At 45.1% G+C, this 15,309-nt stretch overlaps 1 protein-coding gene across 3 annotated transcripts in view; it reads right to left on the minus strand.

Moving 5' to 3' along the window:
- The window catches only part of mcf2l2 (MCF.2 cell line derived transforming sequence-like 2), a 367,682-nt gene that overhangs the window by 279,449 nt on the left and 72,924 nt on the right, over window positions 1–15,309 (minus strand). The gene's annotated exons all lie outside the window — the stretch shown is intronic.

Below are 15,309 nucleotides of genomic sequence, written 5' to 3' on the forward strand. Positions count from 1 at the left end.
AAAGGATCAGAACACTAAATCTGGAATGGTTTCCCAAGATGCTGCTTAGGTTTCAATCACAAGACTTTCTGTTGCTCCAACGTTGTGATGCAAAAACCATTGGAAATTCTTTCACAACCTTCTGCACACATAACACATTCATTAAATCATTTTTCAGAATTAAACAATGGTCAATAACATTAGTTTGGCCGTGAATTATTTGATTAAAACACACAGTCGGTTATTCTCATTTAAATTGTAATGAACCTTTGTTTTTCCATTCTACCAGAATATACATCAATTCTGCTCACTTTAAAAGGGTCACATTTTTTCTCATGGATCAATTTTCTATCTTTAGCCATTATGTAGACAACTAGTACAAAAATAAACTAGAACGTGACTATGTCTTAAAATGTACTTATAAATTAATATCTTCATATAAAACAAAAATAGCAATTTGCATCTTTTCTCATAAATAATGATATACTCCACCAAGTTACTGCTTTTGTCTCAGATCTTAATTGAAACTGTGCTGGAAATCTAAATAATTACCCTGATGACTAGTTAGAACCAAGAGCATGATTATATGAGGAGAATCACAAAGGTTAAGCTGTGCCACCTTGTGATTTAAACTTCAGTAAACCAGGGATTCAAAGCAGCGGGACATGGCAGCAACTGCAACTTACATTCATTCAACATGTCCAACATAATAACATTTCACAAGGCACTGCACCAGACTTCTGTTCAACAGTGGTTCCAGGATGGATGACTAGACAATAGACAATTGGTGCAGGAGTTGGCCATTCAGCCATTCGAGCCAGCACCGCCATTCAATGTGATCATGGCTGATCATCCACAATCTGTACCCCGCTCCTGCCTTCTCCCCATATCCCCTGACTCCACTATCTTTAAGAGCCCTATCTAGCTCTCTCTTGAAAGTATCCAGACAACTCTCTGTGTGAAAAAGTGTTTCCTCATCTCCGTTCTAAATGGCTTACCCCTTATTCTTATTTAAATCTTTTTATTTGCATTTTGAATTTAACAGCAATTTGCATACATACAATGATAACAGACAGTGATAATCAGGACATAATTGTACAACAGTATGTAAACGACCCTCAAAACCCTTACCCTTACCCACCCTCGCCACCCGGGAACAAACAACACTCACATACGTACACATCCACACAAATACGAAAAAAAAAAAAAAAAAAAAAAAAAAAAAAAAAAAAAATAAAAAAAAAAAAAAAAAAAAAAAAAAAAAAAAAAAAATACCCCTTATTCTTAAATGGTGGCCCCTGGTCTGGACTTCGGGAACATGTTTCCTGCCTCTGACGTGTCCAAACCTTTAATAATCTAATATGTTTCATTAAATACCCTCTCATCCTTCTAAACTCCAGAGTGTACAAGCCCAGCCGCTCCATTCTATCAGCATATGACAGTCCCGCCATCCCGGGAATTAACCTTGTGAACCTATGGTGCACTCCCTCAATAGCAAGAATGTCCTTCTTCAAATTAGGGGACCAAAACTGCACACAATACTCCAGGTCAGATTCAGAGGTCGAGGAAAAGGAAGCGAAGTCTAGAACATGGAACTATGCAGCTGAAAGCAAGGCCTCGTGGTGAAATGACTGAAATCGGGAGAGTACAAGAAGATAGAGTTGGAACTGAGCAGAGTTCTAGACAGGCATTGAAATGTTCATGGAGGGAGCAAGGGGGAGGATTTTAACTTAGTGATATCAACAGAGGAGCAGCTAATGCATGTTAACAAACTTTGAATAAATACATTTTCATCATGTTAGTACACAAGCAACTCAAGGCTTTGTCCTAATCTGAGGAAAGACATTCTTGCCATAGAGGGAGTACAGAGAAGGTTCACCAGACTGATTCCTGGGATGGCCAGGACTTTCATATGAAGAAAGACTGGATAGACTCGGCTTGTACTCGCTAGAATTTAGAAGATTGAGGGGGGATCTTATAGAAACTTACAAAATTCTTAAGGGGTTGGACAGGCTAGATGCAGGAAGATTATTCCCGATGTTGGGAAAGTCCAGAACAAGGGGTCACAGTTTAAGGATAAGAGGGAAGTTTTTTAGGACCGAGATGAGAAAATTATTTTTTACACAGAGAGTGGTGAATCTGTGGAATTCTCTGCCACAGAAGGTAGTTGAGGCCAGTTCATTGGCTATATTTAAGAGGGAGTTAGTTTAGCCCTTGTGGCTAAAGGGATCAGGGGGTATGGAGAGAAGGCAGGTATGGGATACTGAGTTGGATGATCAGCCATGATCATATTGAATGGTGGTGCAGGCTCGAAGGGCCGAATGGCCTACTCCTGCACCTATTTTCTATGTTTCTATGTTTGTCGGGTAGGGGATGGGAACATCTGCTGTAGAGGGATGAGTAATGGATTAGGGAACCAGCAGGGAACGAGCTGAGCTCTGATAGAGCTACCCAGAGTTAGAGGTGGGACCTGCCTCCCAGAGATACTGCAACCCCTGGAAACTGAACATTAGAATTGTGACAGCACTGAAAGGGGTTTGCATTTATGCTGGAAATGACATAGCTGTATTTGACAGTCATGTACCAGTTTTCAGCAAGGTTGACATTCTACCTCACAAGCCCAATGCAAAATGTCCCATCGAGCATGCACAGGCAAGCACACGAGGCACTGTCCTCAGCACGCTGCAGTGAACATTCACGTATGATGCCCATTGAGCTTTGACACCACACACTTGCCCAGCAGTTTCCATATCTAAAGAAAGTGAGGTGGTCAACAGAGCAAGAGTACAGACCACAGGAAATAAGAGCAGCAAATGGCCAGAGTTTCTCTGGAGTCTGCTCTGCTGTTCATTGGACCATTATAATCATTGACTTCAACTCAATTTTGCAGCTCAATCCACATAATCCCTTGATTCCCTTGTGGTGCAAGATTCCAACAAGCACAGACTAACAGACAGCATCTCTAGATAGAAGGAATGGGTAGGACCTTTCTCTGGTCTTTACTGAGATTGGGTGTCTTTTTGTCCCATAGCTGAGTATGAGGCTTTCATACTGTCATGGACCATTTTTGAGCAAGGTCAAAAACGGTTTTGTACAGTGGCCAATGCTGCTCCCTCCAATGAAGATCATGTCTACTGTGTGTGTAGATGGACAGAATTCACACTGTGGTCTTTGGCCACTGATGGGAAGTAATTGAGGTGGCCCATGTGGCAGACATAGTGAGACCCTCCATTTTTTTACCACAGTTGGGCTTGTCACCATTTTGATAATGGATATAGTAGCAATAATGTTGAGATATGTTCCGATATCCCCCTCCTCCCAGATATAACAATGGGAAAGTGGATTTAGGATTGAAGCATTCACTGCCATATCTTTAGATTTTAGTGGGGATACCGTATGTTCCCAAGACGTTGTTACTTATGATGGGTGCAGGAATGAGTGCCATATGATGAGGGAGACATCGATGAGGAGTTGAGGGAGACTTTCTTCTCACATGAACCTTCGGAATACTCCACTTCAGAGCTGTGAAGACTGGCGTGTTGAATTTTTGCAAGGGAACGAGCAGGAAGGTTTAGCTGAGACCAAGATCAGATGAGCCACAATCTATTGAATGGCAGCGGGACTGCTTGGTTTACACCTCCTCCCATCACTTGCATTCTGATGAACAACTAAGAGGGGAAGGGTTGTCATGCTTTCAACATGGACAAATACATAGAATATGGTCTTCTTCTTCGAGTCCGTTGCAATCTCAGATGTCGTTCTGCCAGTATCTGGCGCAGGTCACAGCTGGTAAATGGTAATATGGTAAAATGTAGCAAATCAGTAGATGTAGAAGATAAGACACAAAATGCTGGAGTAACTCAGCGGGACAGGCAGCATCTCTAGAGAAATGGAACAGGTGATGTTTCGGGTCGAGACCCTTCTTCAGGCTGAGAGTCAGGGGAAAGTGAAACGAGAGATGTAGTGATGTGGAGAGATATAGAACAAATTAATGAAGGATATGCAAAAAATAAACTATGTTTAAGGAAACAGGCCATTGTTAGCTGTGTGCTAAGTGAGAAGGAGTACAGACAATAAGACTCAGCAAGACGACTTTGAAGCTAGTACGACTTGGGTGGGGGAGGGGTGGAGGGAGAGAGGGGATGAAAGGGTTACTTGAAGTTAGAGAAATTAAATTCACACCCCTGGTTGTAAGCTGCCCAAGCAAAATATGAGGTGTTGTTCCTCCAATTTGCATTTGGCCTCACTCTGACAATGGAGGAGGCCTAGGACAGAAAGGTCAGTCTGGGAATGGGAAGGGGAATACTGTCAACGCTTAGTCTCGCCGATGTGGTGACTACAGATCCAGAAGATAGTTAGCTGGGAACTTGAAAGTCAGCAGCCAGGAGTATAAAGAATAAAAATGTTTACCATTGATGGCCGCTGAAAGAATTGGGGGTTGGAGGGGGGAAGGAAATGCGAGTGAAAAATTAGAACGTGATTAGAAATGGAACTCATTCTTATAGTTATGACCAGAGTGGAAAGTCCATTGGAATAGCACATACCACAGTGGCCTGGAAGATGCATTGGAATAGCACACACCACAGTGGCCTGGAAGATGCATTGGAGAACTTATAAAGAGGAATTGATTAAGTTAAGCAAAAATGGCTGCAAATTCAAGAACCAGACATTAAAGCAAAACGAAGGATGAGAGATGCTAAGTGCAGATGTTGACATCTCAGGCCATCCACTGACACCTCTCAGCTCTTGTTTATTTCTGAAAATAGCCCGGCCCACACATTTTATACACCTCAATTAAATATTTCATCTTTTATTCTAACATTTCATGAGATAACATTTGTAAATAGACTTAGATTTTTATTATGCACATTGGAAGGCAAACAGGGAACAGTGGAAAAGTAAAACTATTTCTATTCCTCTGCAATTTCTTATCAATCAATACCACCTAGTAACTGACAACAATGTGACCTCACAAATTTGCAAATATTACAGGACATAATAATAATAATAATAATAATAATATATCTTTTATTGTCATTGCACGTCAGTGCAACGAGATTTAGTGTGCAGCTCCACTGATGTACAAGAAAGGTAAATAAATACAATACATAAATAAACAAGCTGAATTGATTGACGTGACCATCTGAGGGAGACTGTCCAAAGGGGGTGAGTGGGGGGGCACTCATTAGGGCCGGTTCAGAGCCGCTATAGCTCTTGGGATGAAACATGCAGACATTCCTACAGCTGCACTCAACTTTTAATAATATGCAATATTTAATTAAGTTAGATGTTCCTCATTAAAAGAGCAAGCAATTATTAAAAATCCACTTACAATTGTCTGTAATTATTTTGCAACTTTTCTCCTTGTGTATACTGTGCATAATTGAAAGGGAGTTATCCATTTTTGATCTCATTATCTCTAAAATAATCAGTATCAATTATGGACTTGTATTTGTGAATTCTAAAAAAAAAATCACCTATTTGGGAGGTTTAACAACACAAACACTTGCACAACTAGCCCACGTGGCAATGTAGTGTTTGACATCACTGGCCCTCTGAAAAAATGGATCTGCAGCAGGGTGAAAGTACACCTTAACTTTGGATCATCTAAAGCAACTAATATCTGGAGATGGAAGAATGGAAGTAAGGAGAAAGGATGGAAAAAGTATGGAGGAAAATTAAATATCATGTGTATTCGTAATTTTATTTAGTACATGTTAAAACAAAAACTTCACAGTGACATATTAATGATGACACCAGATTACACAGCACATGGTTACTTCAGACTTCTGAGACAAGTCATTTTAGAAGACTCCTTAATAAAGAGTGGTCTTAATAATGAAGTTATAAAATAATGTTACAAAGTTAGATTTGAGCATTAATTAAAATAGCACACTGAATTAAAGTGCATACAATGCTAGTGTGGCATCACTGTCATTTCATGCCAAAACCATTTTTAATTTACATCACTGATTCTGGCTCTGCTGGATTAGAAAGAACAAAGATGGAATTATATGAAATAATTGGCTTCAAAATATTGTAAGGGCCAAAGAATACTTTTAACATTAAATAGATATCACCCTAAACCCAACTGATTAGTCTTCAGTCTTCTTGTTTATATTGCCTAAAACTCTAGTGTTGAAAGAAACAGCTGCTTCCTTCACTGTTCTTGTTGCTCAGTACTATAGTTTAGTTTAGAGATACAACGTGGAAACAGGCCCTTTGGCCCACCGAGTCTGCACCGACTAGCGATCCCCACACATTAACACTATCCTACACACACTAGGGACATTGTTTACATTTATACCAAACCAATTAACCTACAAACCTGTACGTCTTTGGAGTGTGAGATGAAAACCGAAGATTTTCAGAGAAACCCTACACAGGTCATGGTTGAACGTACAAACGTACAAACTCCACACAGACAAGCACCCGTAGTCAGGATCGAAACCGGGTCCCTGGCGCTGTGAGGCAGTAGCTCTACCACTGTGCCACCGTGCCGCAGCTATGAATAGCTGTGATTGCATGTTGATTGGACACTGAAAGTGGCTCAGGGAGTGAACCAGACTGAAATTTCCAAAGGGCCAGCCCTTCCCAATGACCAGGTTACTGAAACAAAAGAACCTTGGTAGACAAATAAAAAACAAAGTGTTGGAGCAACTCAGCGGGTCAGGCAGCATCGCTGACACAACAACAAATTCACAATTGTTAGGCAGATGGTTAAACAAAAGCCAGAGATGAAAAGATTTTTTAAAGTTTGAGATAAATAGATAAGGATAGAAATGGCCAAAAATGTGAAGCCACAGGAAGGAATATAGGTGGAAGGGAAGGGGGGGAAAGGAATAACATGTGTGCATCCAGATGGGGTGGTGTTTGTAGGCTAGTTACCTAAAATTAGAGAATTCAATGTTCATACCACTGGGTTGTAAGAATATAAGGTGCTGTTATTCCAACAGTGTGGCTTCACTCTGGCAATGGAGGAGGCCAAGGACTGAAAGGTCAGGATGGGAATGGGATGGGAATTAAAATGAAAGTGTTCGGCAAAACGTCAACTAATCTTGTCAGTGACAGAAGAAAAATACACTAATGAGTGAGCTACACGGGATTTTGTTGTTGATGTGAGCTTGCTTGTTTTTATCCACTAACTATTTAAGGCATTCAATTTTATCAATGCATTTTAAAAAGTACCAAGTCAAAATGAAATAAGAATTCATCTTTTCATTAAAATTACAATTGCTACATTTTTGCCAAGAATGTCTTCGCAAAACCACACACTTTGTTTTCTCTTGATTGTTATTGACACCAATTCTTCTTCTTGTGTTTGACGTGCTCAGCCTAAAGTTGTAGATCAAGGGTAGACATCCAGGCCAGGACAGCATCAGTTACTAGGTGGATGGCTTTGATGCCCCCAGGGAAAAGCCTCAGTGGGCAGTCATTCACCATGTGTGGGATGGTCTGGTCTGGATGTCCACAGTCGCAAGCAGGGCTGTCTGTCATACCCCACTTATGCAGGTGATGGGCTGTTCTTGCATGGAGGGTGCGGATTCTGTTTAGGGTCGGCCATTGCTTGTGAAGGAGGTCTAAACCTGGTGGTTTCACTGTGGGGTCTGTGATGACCTCTCCGTTGTTGGTGTTGGCATCTTTCCAGGCTCTGCGCCACTCAGTCTTGGAGTCAAAGTCTTCCAGGGATTTAACGGGTTTGCGGGACTTCAGGCGCATGTTGGGCTGATTGTTCAAGTCAGGTTGGATGGGAAGGTCAGGGTTAGCCTCGATGGTGCACCAATCTTTCAACATCCTCTCCCTTCTGCGTATGCTGGGAGGGGCGATATGAGAGAGGACAGGGAGCCACTACAAAGGTGTTGACTTAAGCATCCCTCTGATGACCCTCATTGCAGAGTTAAGGACAGTGTCAACTCGTTTGGTGATTGACACCAATAATCTACAGCAAGCATTAAGCACAAATGCTCATTTTCTATATTACTGATTATTTTTTAAATATACCATTTTGTTCACAGCACCGAAAACATGTTCAACTGCAAGGCTAAAATAAACAGCAGGTAATTTAGGCTTCAATGGAACCCACATGTACCCCACATAAAACCACATCAAGAGGGGAATGATGCAGATTTTGTAACTTAGAGTCACGGAGTCGTAGAAACAGGCCCTTTGGCCCAACCCATCCATGCAGACCAAGATGCCCCGTCGAAGCTTGCCCCATTAGCCCACATTTGGTCCATATCCCTCTAAACATTTCCAATCCATATACTTGCCCAAGCCGCTTTTTAATGCAGTTACAGAACATGCATCAACTACCTCCTCTGGCAGCTTGTTCCATTTACCCACCACCCTTTGAGTGAAAAAGTTGTGTCTCGGGTTCCTATTTAATCTTTCCCCTCTCACCTTAAATCCTTGTCCTCTGGTTTTTGATTCCCCTTCCCTGGGTAAAATACCCTGTGATTTTATACATTTCTACCACATCACCCCTCAGCCTGCTGCACTGTGTGGAGTAAAGCCCTAGCCTGCCCAACCTCTCCCACTACTTCAGGCCCTCAAGTCCTGGCAACATCTTTGTAAATTGTGTCTCCCCTCTTTCACTCTTTCCAGGTTAATGATGTCCAGTGACCAAAACAGAACACTGTGCTTTCTGGATGTCCCCCTGCCTGATTCATCCGACTCTAATCATCCCGTAGCAAGTTCCTGTCTAATATCACCAAAGTAGGCCATGCACCAATTCAGAATGTTGAACCCATGGGCCAGCCCTGTTCTTATCCATAACTATCTTAAGGCTAATGGAACTGAGGAATGCTAATCCCTAAAGGCTGGCCCACCAAAACCTCAATGACTTGGCCTCCCAACTTCCTTGGAGTAAACCAAGCTTTGCCCTCTCCTACGCTGGGCCCCCTACATACTGCCCAAGGAAATGTTCCTGAACAATGAAAATTTGACAAATTCCACCCTGTCTAAGCGCTAGGTTTCAAAGGTTTCAAAGGTCTTTTATTGTCACGTACCAATGAAGGTACAGTGATATGTGAATTACCATACAGCCATACGAAAAATAACGCAAGACACACAACTACATAAAAGTTAACATAAACATCCACCACAGTGGATTCCCCACATTCCGCTCTGCGATGGAAGGCAAAAAAGTCCAATCTTTTATTCCTTTTTATTATCCCGTGGTCGGGGCAATCGAACCATCCGTCAGGGCGATCTAAGCTCCTGCAGCCGGCGGTCGAAGCCCCCACGTCGGGGCGGTCAAAACTCCCATGGTTTGGAGTTCCCGAAGTCGGTCTCTGACCAGAGACCGCGAGCTCCGTGATGTTCGCAAGCACCCCCGGTTGGAGTTCCGAGGTGGATCCCTGGCAAAGGGATCGTGAGCTCCGTGATATTAAGTCTGCAGGCACCCGCGGTAGAGCTCTCAAAGTCGGTCTCCAGCAAAGGCTGCCAACTCCGCGATGTTAGGCCGCAGTGCGGACGAAGATACGATATGGGGAAAAAATCGCATCTCCTTCAAGGTAAGAGATTAGTAAAAGTTTCCCCCAAACCCCACCCAAAACATGCTAAAGAACACTAAAAACATACACTTAACACATACTATTTAAACAACAAGAAGGAAGGGGCAGACAGACTGTTGGCGAGGCAGCCATTGGTGGCATCACCCGGTGGTTGAAATCTATGGCAGTCCCAGTCTATATTAGGAAGGTTAATTCTGGCATATTTGTTTTTCTAATTCAAGTTGACTATTTGGGAACCTATATACCTTACAAAATTATTACCCCCTTTTTATTTCTCAGCTCTACCCACATAGCTTCAAATGACATGTAATAAATATTCAATTCATATTCAATTCATATTCAATTCAATATTCAATTCAATTTATATTCAATTTACTGGACCTACCATCAGTACAAAAAGTCACAAGTGCTGGAGTAACTCACACGGTCAGGCGGCATCTCTGGAGCACATGGTTAGGGGATAGTGTTGGTCGGGACCCTTCTTCAGTGATTGGGGTGGGGTGAGGCAGAAAGGTGCAGCAAGGCAAAATGTGGTGACTGATAGGTGGATGCAGGTGAGGGGTGGGGGGTGGTTTAAATAGTCACTAGAATAAGTGGGACCCATTGGGTCCCAGTTACATGGGAGGCCTGGTCCCCCAATGCAACCCGTTCCCCAACGCAATATTCCACCACTCACCCATAGCCCCTAACTACGCAGGCGTGGCTCATTTCCCCTCATCCCCGAGCACTCCCTCCCCCTCCTCTTCATGTGTGGCTGGGGGTGGGGGGTGTGGGGTGGGAGGGGAGGAGGGGAGGAAGGGAGGAGTGGAGGAGTGGAGGAGGGGAGGGGGGGAGGGGGGTATGTGTGGGCGGGGGGGTTTAGGAGAGGGGAGAGGGTGGTGTTGGGGTAGGGGGTGTGGGGAAGGCGGTGTGTGGCGGGGGGGTTGTGTGGTGGGAGGGGAGGTGTGGTGGGGTTGTGGGGGGATGGGTGTGTGGGTGGGGGGTAGGGGGGTTGGGGGTGGGGGGAGAGCTTGGAGAAAGGACATGGAAGAGCCATGGGGGAGAGGGGGGTATCACGGGGGAGGGGGGCAGGAGCCAGTGAGGGGGACCAGAGGGGAAGGGGCTGGAGTCGCGGGGGCGTTATGATGGCGGTGCGCTTGGGACTCACAGCGGGCGCTGGACGCTCTCGTCCGCCGGGTTCAGACTCTCCGCTTTCCGTTTAGCGACATCTCCGACTCCAGGCCGCTTCGGGTCCCTCAGAAAATGGTGTCCGGTTGGAAACCTCCGTTGGGCATCCTCAGCTCCAGTAAAGATGCAATGGCGCAGGAAGGGGCGGACGGTCCCGGGGAGTGACCGGAGAAGGGACCAATCCGTGCGATGCTGACTAGCAGGAGAGGAGATCGAACTGCGCATGCACGGTTTTCACGATTTTTAAACCTCGCTAACTTTTACCATATACTACCGATCCACCTCCAGTTTAAATTCCATTTGGAATATTTTGGAGGACCAAGAAACCAAGAACCAAGGAATGAAACTTGTTGCACCCGCAGCACAGGAGAACGGCGAGTGAGCCATTTTTACACAAATAGAAAAAACGCACAAACCGGAACTGCACAACATCAGAGTTTTAGTCATGCATAGATGGATAGATAGATATAGTTGGACAAAGGCTGGAGATGGAAAGACGAAAAGTATGAGATAAGGATAGAGGATGTGCAAATTGTGAAGCTAGAGGAAAGTATATTAGTGGAATGGGAGGGGGAGGGGGAAGGGAAGACATTGATCACAGACCAGATGGGACACAGGGAAATTGGGGGGGAGGGGGGAGAAGATGGCATTGTTGTGGGTTAATTTGCTAACATTGAAGAATTCATTGTTCATATCTTCAGGTTGTAAGTTACCTGGAATACAAAGTGTTGTTTCTCCTGTTTGCATGTGGCCTCACGCTGGCAATAGAGGAGGCCCAGGACATAAAGGTCAGTGTGGGAATAGGAAGGGGAGTTAGCAACCGGGAGATCCAATAAGCCATGGGCCAGACTGAGCCCAAATGTTTGGCAAAATGGTTCCCAAATCTACACTTGGTCTCACCGATGTAAAGTAGGCCACATCAGGAACACCATAGGGTAGGTTAGAGGAGGTGAATGTGAACCTCTGTCTCTCCTGGAAGGATTGCTACGTTACGTGGATGGATGTGAGGGAGTAGATACAGGGACAGGTGTTGCATCTCCTGCAGTTGCAGGTGATAGCCCTGCGGGATGGGGTGGTTTTGTGTGGGATGGGGTTAGCGAACCAAGGAGTTGTGGAGGGAGCAGTCTCTGCAGAAGGTGGAAAGGGATGGGGATGGGAAGATGCGACTGGGGATGGGATCACGTTGAATGTGTCGAAAATTATGTTTCGGACGCGGAGGCTGGTGGGGTGAAAGGCAAGGAGCAGGGGAACCATCTAGGTAGAGAGAGAGCAGAACTGTAGGACATAGAGGAGACACCGGTGAGGGATTCATTCATGAGAGCCGGGTGAAGCCATGTTTACTAAAGATAGATGACATCTTGGAGGTCCTAGATTGGAAAGTCTCATGTTGGGAGCAGATACAGCGGGGACAGTCTAATTAAGAGTAGGGGATAGTGTCTTTGCAAGAGGCAGGGTGGGGGGAGGTGTAGTCAAGTCAAGAGAGTTTATTGTCATGTGTCCCTGACAGGACAATGAAATTCTTGCTTTGCTTCAGCACAACAGAACATAGTAGGCATTGACTACAAAACAGATCAGTGTGTCCATATACCATTATAGCTCAGATATAGTCCAGATAGCTGAGGGAGTCAGTAGGTTGGCAGTAGATGTGGGTCTGTCTCCTGTGATGGAGACAGCGTAATCAAGAAGGGGGAAAACTGTATCCCAGATGGTCCAAGTGAATCTGAGGGCAGGGTGGAAGTTAGTAGTGGTTAACAATGTCCATGAGTTTCGCATGGGTGCAGGAGGCAGCCCTGATGCAACCATTGATGCAGTGGAGAAAGAGACAGGGGATGGTTTCAGCATATGTCTGGAATGAGGACTGTTCGACATAATCAGGCATAGCTGAGCCCTTGCCAGTGCCCATGGCTACACCTTTAACTTGAAAAAAGTGAGAGATGTCATTTAATGTCATTTTGGATCAGGGCCGTGAGCTTCTCCTTAATCAGTAAAGCAACACTCTGTCCTCTTTCACCCCCATCTAGCTCTCAGTCAGGTCCTTCCATTAACCAGGCTTTAATGTCCCAGACGGAAACATACGCACGCACGCCCAGTTCATCAGCCTTACCCGGCATGCCACAAGCAATAAATGCAGCTTAATCCAACAGCCCTGCCTCAATCCCTGCTGTGCTCCTGCCTACTCAACTTGCCTACTCACCCTCCGCACCGACTTCTAGCACTCTCACCTACCTCACTCCTATATGGGATCCCGTCCCCTGCCAGTCTAGTTTAAACCCTCCTGAGTAGCACCAGCAAACCTGCCTGCCAGGACATTGGTCCCTCTGCAGTTCAAGTGCATCTCGTCGCGAAGGAACAGTCCACCTCTGCCCCAGAAGAGATCCCAATGGTCTAAAAATCTGAATCCCTGCCCCCTGCACCAACTCCTCAGCCACGTATTCACCTGTTAAATCAGATAAGTCTTCCTGTCCCTACCCTCACTAACACTTTGGCGGCAAAAACAAGGGGGCAGATTATTATCTCAATGAGGTTAGGTTAGGTAAGGGGGAGGTGCAGCGAGACCTGGGCGTCCTTGTACACCGGTCACTGAAAGTTGGCTTACAGGTACAGCAGGCAGTGAAGAAAGCTAATGGAATGTTGGATTTCATAACAAGAGGATTTCAGTATAGGAGTAAAGAGGTTCTTCTGCAGTTGTATAGGGCTCTGGTGAGACCACATCTTGAGTATTGTGTACAGTTTTGGTCTCCTAATTTGAGGAAGGACATCCTTGTGATTGAGGCAGTGCAGCGTAGACTCACGAGATTGATCCCTGGGATGGCAAGACTGTCATATGAGGAAAGATTGAAAGCTTGTATTCACTGGAGTTTAGAAGGATGAGGGGGATCTTATAGAAACATATAAAATTATAAAAGGACTGGACAAGCTAGATGCAGGAAAAATGTTCCCAATGTGGGGCGAGTCCAGAACCAGGGGCCACAGTCTTAGAATAAAGGGGAGGTCATTTAAGACTGAGGTGAGAAAAAACGTTTTCACCCAGAGAGTTGTGAATTTATGAAATTCCCTGTCACAGAGGGCAGTGGAGGCCAAGTCACTGGATGGATTTAAGAGAGAGTTAGATAGAGCTCTAGGGGCTAGTGGAGTCAAGGGATATGGGGAGAAGGCAGGCACGGGTTATTGATTGGGGACGATCAGCCATGATCACAATGAATGGCGGTGCTGGCTCGAAGGGCCGAATGGCCTCCTCCTGCACCAATTTTCTATGTTTCTATGTAACACCTGGCTCCGGGAGCAATCCAGTTTTTACAAAATGTTAAATGGCCAGCTCGACATAGATTACAAATCCTACACCAAACACAAACATATTAGGTGCAGAAGAGGGCATTCGATCCAATTTGAGATTCCAGCTACCAAGACAGATGTGTACAGCAATTCATTCTTCCCCCGCACAATTAAAGCATGGCATAGTCTTCACCCTACCATAGTTACTCAACCAGATGCAACTAAATTTAAGGTAGCTCTTTCTTCCCAAGAACCCTCTCTGGCTTAAGTCCTCCCTCCACCACCTCCAGTTTAAATTCCATTTGGAATATTTTGGAGGACCAGGAAACTAAGAACAAGAGCTTACTATCCTTGAGGAACTGGTGTTTAAACTTTAGCCTAGCTCCCTGTATTCAATCTGCAGGACCACATGCCTTTTCCTACCTATGAAACTTGTGGTACTTGTTCCAGCTACTCGCCATGCCCCTCGAGAATGTCCGGCAGCCGCTCGGAGATATTTTGAACTCTGCTCCCCGGAAGGCAACACACCATCCTGGAGTCCCATTTACTGCCACAGAATCTCCGGTCTGTCCTCCTCGAAGCAGTCTCCCATCAATGTGATTCTGTCAGTGTTCACCCTTCACCACTGTGCCTCCAAGCCAGGCACAATGCAACAGGCCTGACTGCTGCTACCCACACCATACAAAGGGGCATGTCTGTTGTCGAGGGGAATGGCCCTAGCCAGGGTGCTCCTGCAATCTCTGCCTAGTCCCAGTGCTGTGGTCACCCATCTACTCACTGCCCATCTCCAGGCTTGCCCGCCTCACTGTAACTGCTATCTACCACATTCTCCTGGATCATCCTGTGGACATGCTGCTGCTCCAGCTCCCTAACACAGCCTGGGTGTGGGTGACAGGCTATGGGGAGAAGTCAGGAGAATGGGGTTAGGAGGGAGAGATAGATCAGCCGTGATTTAATGGTGGAGTAGACTTGATGGGCTGAACGGCCTAATTCTGCTCCAAATCACGTGACCTTATGTACGGAGTGCGGCTGGACATGCCTCTCCCACGTGCAGTCCCGAGGGACTCCAGAAGTCTGCTCCTGCGGAAACATACAACTGCCCTGGCTGCCACCTCCACTGCATCAGATTTACAAAAGAAAGAAAAAACAACACAGACTACCTTAATGCACCGTCACCCTCTTGAATGTAAGGAGAGAGTTAATGATAAGACCCTTAACGGTATTGAAGTGTAGAGGAATCTTGGAATCCAAGTTCATAGCTCACTGAAGGTGGCAGCACAAGTGAATAGGGTGGTAAGAAAAAAAAGACATATGGTACACTTGCCTTTATTGCTAAGGACAGTGAATATAAGAATCAGGAAGTCATGATGCAGTT

This window comes from Amblyraja radiata, chromosome 13, assembly GCF_010909765.2.
Source record: "Amblyraja radiata isolate CabotCenter1 chromosome 13, sAmbRad1.1.pri, whole genome shotgun sequence".
In the NCBI taxonomy this organism is placed as follows: domain Eukaryota; kingdom Metazoa; phylum Chordata; class Chondrichthyes; order Rajiformes; family Rajidae; genus Amblyraja; species Amblyraja radiata.